At 38.9% G+C, this 16,097-nt stretch overlaps 1 pseudogene; it reads left to right on the top strand.

The window, feature by feature from the left end:
- Positions 1–1,195: 1,195 nt before the first annotated feature.
- Positions 1,196–16,097, top strand: part of LOC103725441 — a 38,726-nt pseudogene continuing 23,824 nt past the window's right edge.

Here is a 16,097-nt window from a genome sequence, read left to right as displayed (position 1 = left end):
AATAAGATTGTATGCAATGTTCTGTATGATATACACATAAAAAAGTCAACAAATTTTAAAAAAGACATATTTGAGGAGGAAGCATAAAAATGTACTTCATGTTAAATAGTAGAGATGAGAAACATTACCAGTGAAATCTACCTGTTGACTTTATATTCATACTCAGGTCCTAAGGATCCAAGTGTAACTGACTGTGACTAATAATAATCAGATACATAGAGATCACAGACACGTGCAAAAATCTAAGTGTTAGTAGCATTCAAAATACAGGAAACAGTATATTTTAAAATGAAATGGAGATATTCTTTAAAGGGTAATAACTCATTCAATTTTATATCTTAGAGGTTTTACAATGAGTTCAGTATTGTATAACTGTATTAATTCAACTGTGAACCTAAAAATTTACAGGCACTTTTGAAAGAGAGGTATCTGTGCTCTGGAATGTGTTACTGAATATGTTAAATCTGTAATGAAATACTTCTTCTAATCATGTGGTTATTCAATTTTAAAAATTTTAAAAAAACCTTCAGACAAGTATAAAAATGTTATGCTGAAAGGAATTTGTACTGTAGTTTTAAAAAAATGGAAAAAATGTATTGCATGAAGTGCACAAAAAATCAATTTTCTTTTCAAAATTGGAGATTACATTGATTATCAAGTACCATAGTTGACATTAAACATAGGTAGAGCTTTATTTAAATACCAAGACCTCTGATATAAGCAGTCACAATAGACAAAAAAAAATCTAATACTAATAAACACTGTAACTTCGAGGTATACATTGGAGTAGTTGTTATGTTAAGTTACTGAAAGACAGCACTTATAATGTGAACTCTGAGCCCCACCTTGTGGCAGAAACATAGACTGAAAATGATGTTTATATAGATTTTGCTACTGGGGGTCCCAAACCCTTGAGGAAGAATAAAGGAGCTGTTGAATACAGTTTGTTATCTGTTTGGACTACAAATGTAATAAGTATCTGAAATAAATTTTAAATACTTTTTATTCAATGACCAGACTGAAATGAAAGAAAGAGGGAACAGAAAAGTTAAAGTGGAAAGCAAGTTAAAAGGAAAGAGGAGAGAGAGAGAGAGAGAGAGAGAGAGAGAGAGAGAGAGAGAGAGAGAGAGAGAAAGAAAGAAAGAGAGAGAATTCTCACCGCTGGGCTTGTTCCTGCTATTCCTGCACCTCTACTATGTCCCACTCCGGTCTGGTGGGCCATGGATGGCAGGGATCCGTGGAACTCTTCTCCACCTGCGTCAGCAATGGCCACTTTATCATAAGTGGCAGCATGCCCTCAGCAGCCTATGCAAATGACAGCAAGAAGTTCAAAGGGGACAGCTGGAGCACCGATGTCCCCTCCAGAGTGATGTGACCGAGGGCGAGGTCATCTTGTTGGGGCTGCGTTTCAGGACGGTGATTAACCTTCTCATGCTGAAGGGCAAGAACCAGGCCTTCATCGAGATGGGCACAGAAGAGGCAGCCAGCATCACGGTCAACTACTGTGCCTCAGTGGCTCCTGTGCTGCCATGGCCAGCCCATCTACATCCAGTTCTCCAAACACAAGTAGGTCAAGACCTTCTGCTCCCTGAACCAGCTGCATGAGCAAGCAGCACCGCAGGTCAGGGACTCGGTATAGTGGGGACATCTGGCTTTGGCTTCCTCAACTGTGGCAGTGGATGCTGGGATGGCATTGGTAGGCCAGACCCCCGAGCTCAGGATCGTTGTGGAGTACGGCTTCTATGCCATGACCCTGGACGTGCTGCATCAGATCTTCTCCAAGTTCAGCAATGGGCTCAAGATCATCTCTTTCACCAAGATCAGTCAGCTCCAGGCACTGCTGCAGTACACTGTCCTTGAGAGCACCCAGCATGCCAAGCTGTCTCTGGATAGGCAGAGCATCTATAATGCCTGCAGCACTCTGCTGCAGTCAGCTCTCGAGGCTCACCAGCTTCAATGTCAAGTACAACAATGGCCAGAGCCGCGACTACACACTCCAGGACCTGCCCTTGGTAGATAGCCAGCCCCCACTGGACCAGACCATAGCTGTGGCCTTTGGTGCGCTGGCATAAAGTCGGCCTCTCTGTAAGCAGGAGCCGGGTTTCCTCCCAGGTTTGCCATTCCTCAGGCTGCAGGCCTTTCTGTCCCTAACGTCCATGGGGCACTGGCTCCCCTGCCAATACCATCTGCAGCAGTAGCCGTCGCCGAAGGCCGTGTGGCCATCTCAGGCCTGTCAGGTGCCAGGAACTCTGTCTCAGTGGTCAGCAACCTGAACCCCGAGAGTTACACCGCAAAGCCTATTTTTTCTCTTCTGTATCTAAGGTGATATGTAGCAGGTGAAGATCCTGTTCAACAAAAGACCACGCTAATGCATATGGCACATGGCAGCCAGCACAGCTGGCCATGAGCCTCCTGAATGGTTACAAACTGCAAGGGAAGCCAGTGTGCATCATACTGACCAAGCACCAGAGTATGCAGCTGCCACAGGAAGGCAGGGAGGACGAGGGCCTGACTAAGGACTACAGCAGCTCACTGCTGCACTGCTTCAAGAAGCCTGGCTCCAAGAACTTCCATAACTGCTTCCTTCCCTCAGCTACCCTGCACCTGCCAACATCCCAACCCCAGTGTCTCAGGATGACCTATGTGAAGAACCTCTTCTCCAGCAATGGAGGTGTAGTAAAAGGTTTCAGGTTCTTCCAAAAAGACAGATAGATGGCGGTGAGCCAGATGGGCTTAGTGGAGGACTCAGTGCAGGCACAGATTGAGCTGCACAACTCTGACCTAGACAAGAACCATCACCTGCCCATGTGCTTCTCCAACTCTACCATCGAGATCAGACTCCAGGACACCACCGTAACCACAGCTGAAGTGACCTTATACCAGAGATTTTATTTTTTCAAAAGAGATCAGATTCCCTGTTTTATTATTATTATTAATTATTATTATTATTATTATTTTATTTTTAAATTATATCTAGCCCACCTTGCCATGGAGACAGCTTGGGCCACTGTGGCTCAGATAGGCAGGTGCCATGCCCTGAGGGGCCCAGGCATGAGGCTGCAGCACTCCAGAGCACCGCTGCCTTCAGTGCCTTACAAACAGCCTGTGGAAGCTGCCCGGCCCCAGAATCAAATGACTTGATTCTCACTCAGGTTGAACTCAGCTGCAGCCTTCCCATTAGACCTGTGAGGTCTGACCCAGCTATCTAGAGGTTCCCAGATGACCAATCTTTCCATTCATATGCAGGATATATAGTTTTAAGTAACTTTTTATAGGCAATGGTTGTCTGCATTAAAGCTTCTTGCCCCCAATGCATCTGCTCTTCCTTCACCCTTGACCTGGCCACTGTGATCCTGCCCCCACCTGGAGGTAGGTCTGAATGTTGAGGGGCTCCACCTCCAAATTTGGGACCAAAGTTTGTTTCTTCTTCCTCTGACCCAGGCCTAGGTAGTGAGCTGACCCACGGCTAAGGGCCCCACTTCACTCAGCCTGTCCTGGCCACCATGACTTGTGCCCAGGGCGTAAATATTTATGATTTTTTATACCTGCGGGGTGGAGGAGGTGAAGCACATTTTTTTATGGTGGCAGATATGTATTTTGGGAACTACAGGCTCTCAGTATTGTCCAGGGCCAGCCCTGGTCAGAGATTCCACCCCGATCTCCGGATGCCCCTCTCGTGTGGGGCTCTACAAAGCCATTTGTGACCTGTGCCTTCCCTGTGTCGCCCCTCCCACACATACAGGCACTCACTCTCTCCCTGTTGTTGAGGCTCGGGCAAGGCTGGGCCTTCATTCAATAAACACCTGTGTCCTTTGGGGGTGGAATGAAAGAATATGCAGACAAGCGACTTTATTTCTGGCAAAGAGAAGAGAAAAAAAACCAAATAAGTGAGGAAGTGAAAAGATCTGATTTCATTGATGTCAGTATAAATAGATATAGAGGAGAAACTATATTTACTTTCCTAATTATTTTAATTTTTGCTAGTTTGTATGTGCACATGTACATGTTCTTCACTGTATGTGTGGGAGGATCAGATTATAACATTCCAGATTTAGTTCTCTCCTTCCACCTTTATGTTAGTTCCACAGATATACTTAGTTCTGAGGACTGGGAAGGAAATGGCTCTATCCACTGAGTCATGTTGCTGGATTAAGTCTTCTTAACAACTCATATGTTCAAAATATCATAATTTCAACTTAAGCCTCACAAACACTTAATATGATACTTATCATTGTCATTGATATCTTTTGTACTCAAGCAGCATGCATAAGATATTCCAAATATACATGTTAGTATAGAGGGTTTTTCCAGTCTATTTGATACTGATTTCACTATGTCCTATAGCCATATTATGTGGAATCTTGAGCAAAAGAGACTAGCCATGTAGTTATGCAGGGTAACCACAACAATTTCAAGAGACTACGTTCATTCAAAGTCCTCTGGGTCTTTGCTTGACAACAACTTGTAGGGAGTATTTCCATGCCTTATATTGTAGTTTTTGTTTAATAATCCATGACTTCCGAAAAAAAATATTGTTTGAACTCTTTTAATCTCATTCTTTAATTAGCTTACTAGCTAGTGGATTTCCATAGGGTGTTTTCATGCTTACTTAGTTTTGCTTATTACGCCAGCTCCTCCAAGCTCTCCCCAATTCACCTCCAATCCCTGCTTAATACATTAACAACAATATTCCATTATTCTTTTCAAACGCATGTGTTTTGTAATACCTTAACTTATTCCTTTTTTTATATTGATTTGAGATATAGCAGGATTTCATGTGGCTTTTTATACCTTATGCCTTTGTATTAGCCTTCCCATCACCAGATTTCAATTATACTTTGACAACCCACCCTGTGCAAGTCATTCCACCCGTAGTATTCAACTATACTACTTTCATTTTACCTAAAATCTTCTGTCTTCTCTTTAAAAAGCCAGACACACAAATGGCAAATTTTCTTTGCTGGCATCCACTAATGATTCCGGTTAAACACAGAAAAAAAAACAGATTTGAATGTAGGATCCTGATATAAGAGAGAATATGCAGTATTTGTCTCTCTGGACCTGAGATAAATTGTATCCTATAATTTTCTGAGTGCCATCAATTTATCTGGAAATTTCATAATTTTATTTTTTCTTCAGACCATGTGCATGGATCACTGGAATTTTAATGAGGACCCAAATACAAGTCTACACAGATACAGTTACCTTAACTTTTTCCAAAGATGCCAAGAATATGTAATGGATAATTGGCAGCATTTTCTACAAATGATCCTGGGAAAGCTGAATTTCAGTATACAAAAAATGAAGATTAAATATATATCATATATAATATATATCTAAGTGCCTAGATTAAAAAACTGGATGGAGTACAAATAAATGACTTAACTGTAAAACTCAAGCCTCTGCAAAGGCAGGAACAAACAAAACACAAACCTAGTAAATGAGAAGAAATAACAAATAGCATAGCAGAAATTAATGACATATAAACAAAGAAAACAATACAAATAATCAATGAATCTAAGATCTAATTTTTGGAAAGATAAAAAAGATAGACAAACACTTAGTCAAGTCATTGAAAAGAAAGAAAGAGGCAAACAATATCAATAAAATCAGAGGCAAAAGGGAAAACATCACAATACACACCCCAAAGAGCCAGAACATTATGAGAACATATTAAAAACCTATATTGTATTAAATTTTAAAACCTAAAAGAAATGAATGAATATCTAAATTAATGAGAACCAAAAAAGCTTAGAGAGAAAGAGAGAAAGAAAGAGAGAGAGATAGGGAGAGAGAGAGAGATGTCTACAACTGAAACAGACCCATGGCAAATGAGGAAACTGAAACAGTCATACAAAACATCCCAACTAGGGGCTCTAGAGATGGCTCAGCAGTTAAGAGTACTGACTGCTCTTGCTGAGGACCCAGGTTTAATTCCCAGCACCCACATGGTGACTACAAACCATCCTTAACTCCAGTGCAGGGGAATCTGAAGCCCTCTTCTGACCTCCATGGCATTACACAACATGGGTGCACTTATGTACATGCAGGCAATACACTCATACACATAAAATAAAAATAATAAAATAAAATAAATCCAAACTAAAAAAAACCCAGTCCCAAATGAATTTACCACAGAATTCTATCAGACATTTAAAGATCTACAGCCAATACTCCTTAAATTATTCTACTATATAGAAACAAAGGGAGAACTCCTAAACTCCTTCTATGAAGCCAATGTCACTCTAATACCCAAAACCCAAACACTGATATAAAAAACACAATATAAAAGAAAACTATAGACCCATATCCTTAATGAACATAGATGAAACAGACACAATATATAAGACAACTATAGACCCTTAACTTTAATGAACATAGATGAAAAATTCTCAACAAAACAATTGCAAATAATTTACAGACACACATAAACATGATCATGCACCATGATCAAGTTGGTTTTATTCCAGAGATGCAGAAATGGTTCAATGGTTATTGAATTATGTAATTCAATAAATCTCATCTTATAAATGGAATCAAGGAAAAAAAATCACGTGGTCTTTTCAATATCTGTAGAAAAGGCCTTTAGCAAAATCCAACGTGCATTCTTTTAAAAGTCCTAGAGGCAATTGCACTGGAAGGAATCTATATCAATATAATTCAGGCTATATTCAACAGAACCACAGCCAACATCATTCTAATTAGAGGAAAATTGGAAACAAGCCCATTAAATCCAGGAAACAGACAAGCATGCCTACTATCTCCACTTATTTTAGTACAGTGCTTGAAACTCTTGCAAGAGCATAAGACAAGAGAAGGAAATTAAAGTGTACTAATTAGAAAAGAAGAGGTCAAATTACCTCTTTTTGCAGATATGATACTAAACCTAAGACGTGCCAAAAATTCCACCAGAAAACTGAAAATGATTAATGCTTTCCATAAAGTACAAGTTTAAAAAACTTAATTGACATAAATCAGTAGCCTTCCTATATATCAATAATAATGAATTGGAGACAGAGTACATAGAAATCCTCACATTCACAATAGCTCCCAAAAACATCTCAGAGTAACCATGACCAAAGATATTAAAGAGCTCTACAATGAAAATTTAAATCCTTACAGAAAAGAGTGGGGAAGACCCCAGAAGATGCAAGGGGATCTCATGTTTATGGAATGGAAAAGTTAACATTGTGAAAATGACCATCCTACCAAAAGGCACTTATAGGTTTAACTCAATGCCAATCAAAATCCCCATGACATTCTTCACAGAATTAGAAAAAAATCTTAAAATTCATATGAAAGCACAAAATACCCCAGGAGAGCCCAAGCAACCCTGAGCACAAAGTGCAGGGGGGGATACTATACAAGAATTTAAAGTATATTACAGAGCTATAATAATAAAAATAGCATGGTACTGGCACAAAAATAGACCCATAGACCAATGGATCATATTTGAAGATTCAAATGTCTGTGCATGAAATTTCAGTCACCTGCAACATGAGAAAGGAGCCAAGAACCCTGGAGGAAAGACAGCATCTTTAGCAAATTGTGAAGGCAAAACTGGATGTCTATGTGAAGAAGAATGAAACTAGAACCCTATCTTTCACTTGGTGATTAAGGCAACTCCACATGGATCAAAAACATCAACAAGAAACCTCAAGTGCTGAACCTGCTACAAGAAAATATTGGCAATAACCTACAAGATATAGGCATGGCAAAGGATTTTTTTCAAGGGTAAACAAGTGGTAACTCGTTGAAAAAACAAAACAAAACAACAGGAAAATAACTCTAAATAGCAAAAGAAACCACCAAGGAAGAGAAGAAAAATCCCGCACACTAGGAGATAATCTGCAAGAATGAAACATTTGACAGAGGTTTAACATATAGACTATATAAAGAACTCAAAAAACAAGGAATTAAGAAAACAAGTGATCCACTTAAAAGATGGCATAAGATCTGAACAGAGAGTCCTCAAAAGAAGAAATAACATTTTCTGAGAACCATCTTAAAATATGTTCAACATTGTTAGTAATTAGGGAGCTTCAAATTAAAACCACTTTAAAAATTCATCTTATGCCAGTAAGACTGGCTAAGATCAATAGAACCAATGATATCCAATGCTGGAGAGGATGCTGGGAAAAGGGGCACACACATCCACTGCTGGTGGGATTGCAGTCTTGTGCAACCCGTAAAAAAAGTGTGGAGAACTTTTAAAAACTAAAAGTGATCCTACAATTTTACCTGGTTACTCAGAAAAACAAACAATGTATATTCTCCCTTATATGTGGCTCCTATAACTCAGTCCTTATATGTGAATCTGTTTCCTGATGTAAATGAAGAAACCAGGATAATTGAAAAAACCTAGGGAGATAAAGGGAAAAAAAGAAGCTGAGAGAGAACGGTAGGAAACAGGCAATACTAAGGGAAAATGGATAATATGGGGGTATTTAAATGGGAGGGAGGAGAAGAGTGGGTTATCCAAGGAGCTACGTGTATAATGGGAAAGAAGGAGCTTAAGAGAGGTGAACCTGTAGGAGACTTCTAAGAGAGAAATGGGGAAAATGGTGAAACTTTAAATGGGGAAGGTATGGTGGAAGAGTTAGACAGGGAGAGAGGAGAGATAAATAATGCCTACCTATTGTAAAAAAACCAGAGAATCACATTAGTCCAACAACCTAATGATTATTCACATGTTCAATATCTCCACATGAGTCTAAATTCCTCCAGAGAATTCTCATCATCCCTGGAGAATGACTTGGAGTGGCTGGTGGGATATGGTTCCATTGTCCAGTTTGCTAGTACTTTTGGTGATGTGGCTCCCTTCACCTAGATGTGATGAATACAGAAGATGGCACATGTAACTTTAACAGCAGTATGAGCTACCAGTATAATAGTGTGGGGGCCAGTCTAGATTAGCTGAAGTGGCCTCTTTTTTCTAAACCTTAATTCAGTTCATCTCCTGGCAGTTAGGATGTACCATTTCCCATGTGACTAGGAACGCTTTCAAAAGTCTCTCTGCTAATATTGTGTAGGGTTTTACCAAGGTCAGGAGATGTCTGGGCATTTCCAAATCTACTGTTTATTTTATAATTATTGGTGGAGTCTCCTATATATGACTTCAAAAGGGGAGTAGCTGCAATGTTTGGGGGGACATCTTGTTCAACTCAGACCCAAAGACAGTAAGGCAATCTAGGATGCCTGTGGTTTTTGGCAAAATTTGGGTGAAAGCATGTTAAAAGTCCAGTTCATGTTTTAAATTTTCCCTGAGCTCTGTGGCTTGAAATTTTTGTGACGTTTATATCTGATGCCTAGCATTTGGGGAAATGTTCAGACTCAGACAAAAAGATAGACCCATTGTCTAATCCTATTGAGAGTTGAAATCCATGTCTTAGAACTATTTACCTCCTGGGCAAGCTGGAATGACCTCAGTTCATTCAGAATAGACAAAGACTGACAGAAGCAGATATTGAGATTCATGTCAAGGTTTAACTAAGGAAAAATAGACTTCTAGACCTTTAAAGGGCATTGGTTCACTGGTCTACACCCCAAGGTAGAGCTTCAGTCTTTGACTAGATCGTTATGTGCACATGTTATCTTGTGCTTGTTTGGGTCAATAAGGTGGAGAGTTTAGGTATGAAGTAGTATCAGCTCAAAAATTTTTCAAAGCTGCTGTCCCTAAATGAGTCAATTCATGTTACTACCTTATCAGTTGGGATGATATTTTAGCAGGAAGGAAAAGTCTCTAGATGGTCAATTCCCACCATCCTCATGATATTTTAGTTCTTCTTCTTCTTCAGCAAACTTAAGAGAAGGTGACAGCTCTGGTACTAGGAGGATAAGGATCAACTTATTCAAATTGTCAAGTTGCCTCTTGTTTGGCTGCCTGATTAGCTAATTGGTTTCCTTTTCTGCTGGAATTATCTCCTCTTTGATGTCGTTTGCACATTAAAAGGCTTCCAAACTGCTTGTAACAATAGGACAATTTCTACCTTTTTAACTTATTTTCTTCCTGGTAAGAGTCTTCTTTATATTACATGAAGGACACATAGAGTAGGGAAGGCATACCTCAAATCCATATAGATATTGACACTCAACCTTCCGATGGTTGCAAAAGTGCCAGAAGGAGTGTCCTCAATGCTTCCACCTGTGCTGAACATCTTTGTGGTAGGGCATCAGTCTTGATGACTTTGCCTTGGTAGTTATCGAATACCATGCTTTGTGCTGTCCTTCATGAATGTAGCTGCTCCCATTCGTGAATAGTTCCAGATCTGTGTATTGAGGGGGGAACACAGAAAAGGCTGTCTTCTTTAGTGGGCTTCATCTATTACTTTTTTGCAGTCTCCATCATGAAGGCTTGCACCACTGAGCAAGAAGGTGACTGGGTTGAATGGTCTTATGGTTTTAAGGCTGATCTGTAGATTTCCATAGAGTCCTTGATTGGGAATTATTCTAGCATTTCATTTTTCAGCCACTTGTGTCCTTGATTATTCATTACGGTAGTGATAGCCTGTGTTAATATTAAATCTAGTTTATTAATTAAATTGAGTTTATCAGTTACTGTGATTATGACCACAGTGGCAACCAGAGCCCAGAAGCATGGTGTTAACCTTGCAGCCAGTGAATTTAGCCACTTGGACAGAAATGCAATCAGACATTTCCAAAGCCCAAATGTCTGAGTGATGACTCCCAATGTTGTGCAATTTTTATTACACATGAAAATGTTAAAATGCCTGGTTACTTCTTGCAGATCTACTCCTGAAGCACTAGGTAGAAGTTTCCATATTTCTTTGAACGGCCCCTCATTTTCAGGTCCTGAGCTTGAAAGGTAATTACTGGAACTATCTATGACTTCGTATAATGACTTGAGAATTTTTTAGGACCTGGGTATTCATATTCATCAGAGTCGATTTGCTTTGAAAAACTCTTGTTTTTTGGCCATGGCATTGAACAGATAGCTTTTCATTCATGCACAAATTCATGACATCCTTTGGACATCATGAATGTGAGGTACTTTACTTAACATTGCTTTGTCTTTGCTAACTTACATTCTGTGAAATCGAGGCAGCAGGGCTCTAGAGCCTTTCTAGTCATCCTCCTGGGAGGAGTGAGATAATTGTATGTCATCCAAATATTGTAGCTGAGAACATTTCAAAGTTTCTCCATGAAAAACAAATCAGTGGTCAGTGCCTCACAAGACAAGTATGTGAGTTTTCGAAACACTGTGGAAGTCTAGTTCATGTTGGCTGTCCTTCTTCCCAGTTTGTGGGAGGTAAAGGTGTAGAGCTTGAGGTGATTAGCTTGGCTGTGTTTGTGATTGTAGACATCTCAGTTACCAACATGGGGCTAGATCATAAGTCAAGATTTGTGCTATTTCTGACACTAATCAGGGGCTGGAGAGATGGCTCAGCGGTTACGAGCACTGACTGCTCCTGCAGAGGACCTGGGTTTGATTCCCAGCTCCCACATGGAGGCTACGAACCTTCCTTAACTCCAGTTCCAAGGGAATCTGAAGCCCTCTTCCCCTCCTCTGCAACATTGCAGAAACGAGTACACTCACATACATGAAGACAATGCACTCATACACATAAAATGAAAATAAAACATTTTTTAAAAACACTGATAAAGGTCAGGTGTGGTGGGATACCCATTTACTCCCAACACTCAGGAAGCAGAAGTTGGATCTTTGTGAGTTCAAGGCCAGTCTGGTCTCCATAGGGAGTTCTAGACCAGCTAGGGCTACAGGGAGACCCTGTATCAAAAAGACCAAAAAACCCCACAAAAAAAAAAACAATTTAAAGAAACCAATCACCAAAACCAACTAGGGGAGGGACGGGTTTATTTGACTAACAGCATACAGTCCATCATCAATGACTCCAAGGCAGGGACTCAGATCAGAAAATTGGAACACAGATAATAGAAGAATCATGCTTACTGGCTTGTGCCAGATTTCTGCTCTGAGTACCTGCTTCGATTCCCTTCATGATGGACTGTACTTTAAACCAAATAAAACTTTTCCTCCCCATGTTGGCTTGGTCAGTGTTTTTATACAGCAATTGAAGGCAAAATAAGACAAGAATGTACTTCAGCTTTCAGTTGTCTCATGCGATGGAGGCAGTGAAGACCCCAATGGCTGAAGTATGCCAGGCCATTGGAGTTATAGAGATTGTTTAGAAATTACTTGAGACATAGAAAAGTATGGCTATGAGAGTGGGGAAGGTGTTCTCCTTGATATCCTTGGAGATTAACTGTTGGTGGTCCTTTCCTTTGCTTTTCACAGTTTGGTCAGGCCACAAGAACATGACATTTTCCCTGTCGATTTGCACAAAACTCGGTCCAAGTTGGCATGATGGTAGCCACTTGTAAATAGGAGTTGACATTTGAAAACTTGTCAGTGTGTCTGGGAGTCTCTGTCACCACCTGTTATTCTACTCTCACACTGGGGAGAATGGGTGCCCATGCAAAGAGGAGACCATTCAAACACTTTCCCGGTTTTGTCCTCAGGGGGAGTATCGTCAGAGCCTGGCCACAATGAATCCGCACATCACTTATGATCAGATGAAAGTCTCATGTCACAATACATGATGAGATTGTAGGCTCCTTGCACATAACTGGAGGATGAGGCTTTCAGCACTCAGAACCTGAACATTCAAAAAGGTCTTATAGATTTCCATGCATAGGGTCTTCACATTGAGCCATAAGTGCATGCTAATTAGGCCAGTCAATCACTAGCAGTCATACCGTGATTCAATAGTTATTTCCTCCCATTTGGCGATGTCCTTGGATCTGTTAGCCTGTCTTGAGAATGACCTTCATAATGAAAGTATTCTTAATATGTACTTTACAGCTAGCTGGCTATCTACTTCCCTGGAGCTTGAGACACTTTTCTGCTCTGAACTTCTCTGAAGCTTTCTGTGCCTGCCCTTTGAATGGTAGTCCATCCCTCCTTTCCCTCTATCTTTTATAAAAGGATGAGGTTCTGGGCCTTACCTTCTCCTTTGGCCATTCCTATTTCCTGGTGAATTGGTCTCTTCCTCCTTTTTTTTTTTTTCAGGTAGGAATTCAGAAGAATTTGGAAGTTAAGTATCAATTTAGCAGAGACCTTTTAAACTATCAGATAGTGTGCTCCTTTCCCCCGTTTCATGTTGGCATCTCACTCCCCAAGTTGGGTTTGGACCCTGGTTTTTGTCTCTAGGGTCTGACAAGGACAAATACCTTGCTCGGGCCTCTAAAATGTTAAGGAAAGTCAAGCAGCCAAAAATTACAGCAGTTCACCATGAATGTTGGAGAGCTCACTTCTTTACATAGTGCATCCAGTCTTAGACAAAGCTTATATGATTTAAAATTATGGAACTTGTCTACAGATGTACACAGGATTACATGGTAATAATCTCTTTTGTCCCTTAAGAACTATAACCCTCTCTTCATAAATATTTGATAAGTACTTGGCTCAATAAGATTTAAGAGACTATTTTTGAGCTCTGTTGATGTAGAGGCTTGAGGAGGAGACTGCTCCCAAACTGGGAGCAAACCAATAAAATATCTTTTCTCCGGATGCCGTGAAAAAAGGTTGTCATACACCTTCTCTTGTCCTTGCAGACATCAAAGAAGGTCTGTTTTTAGTTAGCACACAAGGCCTTGGTTGCATTATGCTGTTTTCATACTATTGTAAAGGGAAAATTTCTAGGTGTTTTGTAGTGCTTGAGCTCTTATAATCTGTAAAATCTTTATGAATTTCAAATGCCGAGTTTCCAAAAAAGGCGCTCATGAGGACAGTGAAAGTACTCCTCAGAGGTAAAGGCAGGTAACTCCTAGTCAATTTCTTGGCATGAGTCAAGCAGGGTGCCTGCACTATATAGGATTTTTTTTTTTGCTTTGTTCTTACAACAGGTATTCCATACAGTCACCAAAAGAAAAGGAATTTCAAAGTGAGTTTACATAAGTGATGATTGTGAACAAAGGCTGTGATTAATTGATGGCATCAGTTTTCTCAGGATAACTGTACTCAAGGCAAATTTTGAAGGCAATTACAAAGGATGGTTTTGTCATTAAACTCTTAAAACATACTCAGCAGGATTATGAGTTCTTTAAATGGGTGATACATTGCTGGGTAAAAATAATTAAAAGCAATAAGCATGCTTTCAATTATATATTTTTTGCTTTCTTATTACAAGAACTAAATATTTAACAAGGGGCATTATAGAGAAGGAAAATATCATAAGGCAGCAACATAACATATCATAAAACAATACAAGTTGTAAAAAAGCATATAGGTATATAAAGAATAATATTGTAAAATACATAGCATTGTAAGTAAATAATCTTCTTTGGTAAAGCTTATATTAATTTATTTTAATAGAAATAGACACTCAAAAAACTATGCACTAGATTTTCCAAAGAACAGATATGATTTACTGGGACACAACAGAATCCTGACTTCCTCATGTGTAATCGTGCCACTTAAGTGAAATTCTCAGAATCCAGTAATAGCCTTATAATTATAGATGTATTATTATTAAAATGAGCCATACATTTTCATTTCATTTTCACAAGATTTCACCCAAAACACTAGACTAGTCAAGGTATCATGGACCAGGGCTGAAGAAGTTTGAATAAAGAGTGACAATCTGTACTTGCTCCAAAATCCAGTGGCAGAGATCACTATATTTATCTAATTATGGTAAAAATATAACATCAATATAGATTGAAAATCATTTGTTAAATTAAAGGTGACAAATTGGGAGTTGTGGAATAATTTATACAAGAATTTTATCTTTTTATTATGATTGTGTGTGTCTGAGTGTTTTCCTGCATGTATACAAATATACCTATATTATGCAGTGTTGATGAGGGCTAGAAAAGGGCAACAGATACCACAGGAGTACTTGTTATGGATGTTTGTTAGTCATCAAATGGGTTCAAAGAACCAAACCAGGTCTTCTACATGAGGGGCAAGAGCTCTCAACTGCTGAGTTTTCTCTCCAGCTCCAAATTTCCTCTTTCTAATTTAAATCCACCATTAAAACTTCATCATATTGCAAAGAAAATTCACTTTTTATCAGTCACTGCTCTATTTCAGTTTTCCATTGATCTCTCATAATGTGATAACTTTTTAAATCAATCATTTCTATCCCATATATTTGGATCCAGGAATTAACTCTTGTGACATACTACTAGAAAGTGAATTATATTCTGGTCCTTCCACAAACTGACCATTTAGGAGAAGTACAGCATTCACATTATATCTCAATTGCCCACTTATTTTAGAAGCAACCGTTCTACTCTACTAATTTATAATACACGTAACTTTAATCCTTTATTATGATAGCTGGAATTTTGTTCCTTAGTAGGATCAATAATAGGAATTCAATAGTAGAAAACTCAAAGAATAAATTCAAGAATCATTTTGTACATTTATTAACTGTTTGGGGATTTCAAACTGGTTCAACCTCTGTAGAAAACAGTATGGAGAACTCAAATATATCTACCATATGATCTTGTTATGCTGTCCTTGGCATATACCCAAAAGAATCATAGTACTGCAGAGATACTTGCCCAGGCATATAAGTTGGTGCATTTTTCACAACAACTAAGAAATGGGAAAAAAAAAAACCTACATATCCCTCACCTGATGAAATAGCTGGCATTTGTCATGGCTATGAGAGTTCCAAACTTGTTTCTTAATGTAATGATTTTCATAATTTTGATATGGGTCGTCCAGTATTTATACATTGAGCCATCTATGAAGATCTATAGCAATCTGAAAAATGCATGACATAAGGAGTTTGTTTGTACAAATATAATTTATGTATGCATATGTATGTGTTTCTGTGTATGTGTTTGCATAAATCTATATATAAATGACTGGTATGGGTGGATAGCCTGCTATAACTTCTTACTTTAAAGACTCTGTTCTTTAATACTACAGTATTGAAATATTCTACATAATTAGAACATATATTCTAAACTAAATTCACTGAAATATAGAAATGAAAATTAGCATCTCTAATGTAGGAATTTCAACTTTTTCTGGAGCAGTTGTGGAAGTAGTTGTTTGTTTTATTTAATATTAATTGAATATATGTATTTAAGATATGATT

This window comes from Nannospalax galili, unplaced genomic scaffold, assembly GCF_000622305.1.
Source record: "Nannospalax galili isolate Female #2095 unplaced genomic scaffold, S.galili_v1.0 scaffold7, whole genome shotgun sequence".
NCBI lineage: Eukaryota > Metazoa > Chordata > Mammalia > Rodentia > Spalacidae > Nannospalax > Nannospalax galili.
Note: the sequence above shows the minus strand (reverse complement) of the source record. Positions and strands in the feature narration are given on the sequence as shown.